Consider the following 6000-nt stretch of genomic DNA (forward strand, 5'->3'; position numbering starts at 1 on the left):
ACTCCAAAAGAAAGTATAGCCTGAAAAATTTAAATTCCTAGGTAACCTCAAGTCACAATTAATTCCTATAGATAATCACAATAATTATTGTCAACCGTCATTCCATTGAGTAATCCGTTTCGACTGCACACTCCGATTGACTCACCAAAAACTCCAAACCAAAATCTCTTGAATTTAATACTATTGTGTCGACTCGTCTTCAACACTTACCAAAGTTACTTTCTCCAAACCAAAATAAGACTAGAACCTATACCCTCCGAAATGCGTACACACCATTTCTACGCATCAATCTCATGCACCTCAGCCAAAACCAATAATCCTACAAACGTGCAAGTGACCATCCTTACCATTTCCATTACTAGACCTATATCCTCGAAATCAGCAAAAATCATTTCCTAAATCCGCACCATCTATTTTCCTTAAAATTTAATATAGATTAAATCATTAACCTGTCACTGTAACACCAAGCTAAAAATAATTATTTAACCAAATTAGATCAACATCTTCAATCCTCAGAAAATAAACAAACTAGATCATTACCTTCCATCTCCAAGAAAATTCTAGCCTGAAAAAATATTCTCATATCAGTAACTCAACTCTCATCAATCCTATTTTAATTCAGCCCTTCAACTCTGTAATTCTAAAACCTTAACCCAGATATAAATCATTTCCTGAAATCCTCAAGATCGATGATCTTAAATCTAAAACATTCGCCTTATAAAACTTGTAAATTCTAAAACCCCAAATGTTATCAAATTGCTTATCGAGGTCGGCAAGATCAAAAACTTTTAATCTAAGTAATCCCTTAATTACTTGTTGAACCTACCAGCTTAAATCCCATAACTTATTTTCTAAAAACTATGGGGCCTCAAACCTTAGATGAATTCCTCATAAATCTAGCCTTGAAATTCGTTGATCTTACAACACCTACCCATAGACTCACTACATAAATTCTACAGAACCTAAAACCCCAATTATTCTAAGCAATTAAAAACTATCCCCCTCCTTAGCAGCAACTTGAGTACCTAATCCAAAGAGTTCACCCAGACCCTGATGTTCGAGCCTTGATATTAAAACAACCAATCACCAAGAGTTCAGGCCTACTACACCAATGTTTAAGCCTAACAATGGCCTTTTCAGTCGTACCATCTTCCTGTCATAACATAACCCTTAACCCGCCTTTCAATTTCGAACAAAACAAAATAAAATAAAATTCCATAAATAAAATAACATACGACAAAATGCATAAAACCAATGAAGTAGTTCACAATAAAATAAATAAAACAATAAAATAATCCGCCATAAAATAAAACAATTAAATTAAAATGACATACAATAAAATAAATAAAGCCAATAAAACCATACTCAACCAAAGGTAAACACTAATTAAAGCAATAAAATCAAATAAATCAAATAACATCAATTAACATAAAATAAAATAGCAATAAACTCATAATATAAAATAAATAACTTAACTTACACCACTTAAACAAAAATTTTATTATTTTAAAATAATAATAAAAATAATTTTCTGGTACTATCCTAAGGAACATGTGGTTTTACCCAGAGTCGAACTGCTCTGATACCACCTGTGGCGCCCCCAATCCCCCTTATATAAATACACAGGGATTGAGACACCAGGATGGTGACAACACGGTCACACATCCCAACGAAGTGCCAGTGTGTGTACATGCAACAGTGTACAAATAAAATAACGCAGCGGATAGTCATCTAAGTACCAGAATTTATTTACAATCAAACATCAGTAAAAATTTAAATAGCAGTTATACAGTCATCCATAAAATATATTACAATAGTTTTCAAATAAACAAACGAGTGATCCCAGATCACTCCTGAGGCGGAGCCGTCTCCTCAGGCTCACCCTCCTCCTCCTCATCTACATCAAAATCTGCGTTACCACAAAATGGTATCGCAGGTAAGTATGACCCAAAATAACAACGTAATATAAAATGCATTAAATGCAACTAACATGCATGCACATGAAAAAATATGCATTTTACTCAACACATTATTTTCCCCGAAAATAATTATTTCAACACACGCCAAAATCCCATTTTGGCCCAAAATATCTATAAAACATTTTGCCAAAAAATGATTTACCCAGAAAACCAACTCGCACTATTTTCCCAGAAAATAGTGCATTAATTCCATATGCACCATGCATTAATTCCATATGCACCATGGCCTCCCCTATGGACCATCCGCACGTCCTAGTTTCGTAGCGGTGCTCAGTTCCGCGCCCGGCGCGTACATGGCCAAGCACCCACACTACGCAACGAGCGATGCCCAGTTCCATGCCCAGCACGTACGTGGCCAGACATCCTCTAGTCCCCGCCAGCAGAAGGACCACGGAGTCTGCACGAGACCATCTCGTCCGATCCCATTGTCGCCCGGCGACAATCCAGGAGACGTTACTCAGTATATTCCGCTCCCGAGTAACCAGAGGAGCTCCACCGAGATAATACCCCATCTCGGCTTGGGGTCGTGTTATACACGCACCCAAAATCCATTCTCACATGAAAACCCAGTTTTCATAAACACATGAACATGAATGCAATACACGAAAACCCAGTTTTCTTTACAAACATGATCATGCATGAAATAATGATATGAACATACACCAACACTGATCCAACATCCATCCAGAACCAATCCCAATAAATCCAATCAAAACAACTCATCAACAACCAAACCAAATAAACCAAACCAACCAAACAACTCCAATCACAAATCCATCCGACCCCCGAACTCCTCGGACTCAGTCCGGCATGCCAAAAATACAGTGAAATGGATTAGTGTAAAAATACATTTAAATTACGAAAGTTCTTTGGAAAAATACTTACAGCGCTATATAGCAATTTTCGAAGGATCACGAAGCTGCAAGAAGTGACGTCTGAGCAACGCAACAGTGCAAAATGCACTGTGGCCATGGGTCTCAAATACCCACTTTTCAATGGGTGCAAACGAAGACCCGAGATTGATAGGGTAGGGCCTAGGGAGGTCGGTGAAGCTAGTGGTGGTGAAGGTTGGCCGTGGGTGGCGGCGCAATGGGCGGTAGAAGACCAAAACACTCAAATCGGAAATGTAGATGGTGGAGCTTCACCGTTGGCGGATCGGAGCTGGGGTTGGGTCCAACGGGTTGCCAAGAGGTCGAGGATGATGTGGTGAGAACATGATGGCGAATGGTGGTGCGACGGCGGCGCAGCGGCGGAAAGAGTGCCGCGGCTTCAATGGGCTCGTGGTGGCTAACGGCGGCGCGAATGGAGGTGAGGTTGGTGGGGTAAGGTCGCCAGCGGCTGGGGAAGCTAGGGGGCTGGGCGGTGTCGACCACCGCCGATGCACGGCGGCGCTGGGTGGTGAAAAAGGAACGGACGGAAGAGAGAGGGAGAGAGTGTCGCGCGCGGGAGATGGCCAGGAGTGGAAGAAAAAAAGAAAAGAAAAGAAAGAAAAAAGAAAAAAGAAAAAGGAGAAAAGAAAAAAGAGAAAAGGAAAAAATATAGGGAAGAAATGAGGTCCAATCCTCATAACTTGGGTCACGAAAATGATCCAATGGAAACGATTTCAAAATCACAAGTTAAATAAAATAATTTAAACGTAATGGTAAAGTGAAATTAAAATAATTAAGTCTCACAGTAATTAATTAAATATGAAAATAAATTTAAATGCATAACAATAAATAAATATTAAGAAAGCACATAAAAATAATTTTCACCAAATTAAAATCATAGAAATAAACTCATTAAAAATCCAACCAATTTTAAAATGAGAGAATAAATTTTTAAATAAATAAAAATAATCCTTTAGTAAAAATACACTAAAATGCGGGGTGTTACACTCCTTATTATTTGGATACATACACTCTTGATTTATCTAAAACATTATCTGATGATTTCTAGATATACGTCATATGTTTATAGATAAATTCAAGGTGATTTACATTCAATAAACATCAAATAAACTTTGTCCATCTAGTCACATAGTCCTAGCCAAAATCTTGCATTTACACTTGATAATAGATATTCAAAAAAAAAAAAAAAAAAAAAAATTGAGCGTTATTCTCCACGTTTCGATAAACAGACAAGAATTGGGTTTGTAACTTTCAACATTTTGTGGTATGTACATATTGACATTTTATTTTATTGTTGGATTTATGTGGGCTTGATTTTATTGTTATTAAATGAAGGCTTTTGATGTTTGGACTAGAGAAATAATTGGGCTAAGAAGGATTAATGTTTGGATGTGCAGTACATGTATTCAAGTTCATATGTTTGGAGTGATTGATGGTGCAATTGCATTGCAATGTATGTTGATCATGACGGTTGCGACTAAATTGATGTCCTTGTGCACAAATGTATTAATTAAGTTTATAAGTTTTGGAGGAATATTGTGATCATTTAAGATTGTTTTCTTCCAACTGTACTATTTTTGTAGTACATGTAAAAATAACATGTACTGTAGTGTTAGATGTATATACAAAATATATTGCAATACATGTTATTGCATTATATAGATGCAATTCTTGTGCCTATCGGAATTCTTGTAAATTGGCATATAGTTTTATCCTAATTAGTACTAGTAGTGCAATTAGGGCTTATTGGCAAGATCAATATTAGCATTTGCGCGTATGTAAGAAAATTACAAACAACAATTGCAGAGCCCGTTTGAATGCAAAAAGAAATTAGTGATCTATTCGTAGTTGAAAAGAGTTTATAATTCGTTGGAAACATGTTGTAGTTCATAATTTTGCAATGAGTTCTCTAATTCGTTGCAAATGAAAAACCAGTTGCAATTGTTGCAGAAAATACTTTGCAAAGAGTTTAGTAATTTTTTGCAATTAATCATATTTTCTTGAGACAATTTATTTCCAATGAGTTTTCTATTTCATTGGAAATGAACGACACATGACATGCAATGTGTTTATATTTCCATTGCAATTAATAATATTTGCAATGAAATTATTATAATCATTGCATAAATTTATTTGCAACGATTTCTCAATTCATTGAAAAAGAAATTTGCAACGATTTTTCAATTCGTTGCATAATTATATTTGCAACAATTTTTCAATTTGTTGTAAAAAGAAATTTGTAATGATTATTCAATTGGTTACAAAAATCCACTACAAGAAAAAAGGGTTTTTCTAGCGATTTTTATAGTGTTACAAAAAGAATCGTCATGGTAGATTAGTGTTTGCCTCGAGTTTTCGATCGACACATAATTTTGTTGAGAAAGCCAATTCAGTAGGAAGTGGGCCCCTTATTTTAATTAGTTGCAGCGAATATAAGTGTTTTTACATCGATTTATTTTGCCGAAAAAATAAAACACCTGTTGCAACGCTCAAAATCGCTGTAATTAGGTCTGGGCGCCAAATCCTCTAAAAATATTTTATTTTTCCCCCCGATTTCTTTCCTCCTCCACTACTCTCTGTAATTCTCCATTCTGTTTCCATTTGCCTTTCCGAGAGATTAGCTGCTACTCCACCCAGGTCCCCCGAATGATTTCATCTCCATTTTCATGCGACTGCCCAAAGGTTTCACCTTTACCACATTTTCCTCCCGAGGAAGCTACGGTCGAGACAGAATCTCCGAAGCCATACTGTACCGTTCGATTCCTCTCTTTGAATATGTGGGATTTGGGTCAGTTGCTTCCAACTGAGGTTGGTTGAGATTCAGTTGAGGGATAGCGTGGGTCCTTCTGTCACCACAGGTATGGCTGCAACTCAGAAGTGGATTTTTAATGAATCGATTTTGCGCGCGTGTTTCTTTACAAAATTAAAAGCTTTTTGTTTGTAGACTAATTTCTAGCTGTGCAGTTGTGAAATCTACCCCTTTTTTGCACGAATTTTGCATGTATATCTGCATTTTGTGGTCCACATTCAATGTCTATGGCTCGAAAATTTTTTAACCCAGTAAAAAATATATATTTTGCCAATACATCTTATAGTAATTAGTTGTTACTAAATTATAGATAATCTCAAGT

The sequence above is a fragment of the Juglans microcarpa x Juglans regia genome, chromosome 8D (genome assembly GCF_004785595.1).
Source record: "Juglans microcarpa x Juglans regia isolate MS1-56 chromosome 8D, Jm3101_v1.0, whole genome shotgun sequence".
Lineage (NCBI taxonomy): Eukaryota > Viridiplantae > Streptophyta > Magnoliopsida > Fagales > Juglandaceae > Juglans > Juglans microcarpa x Juglans regia.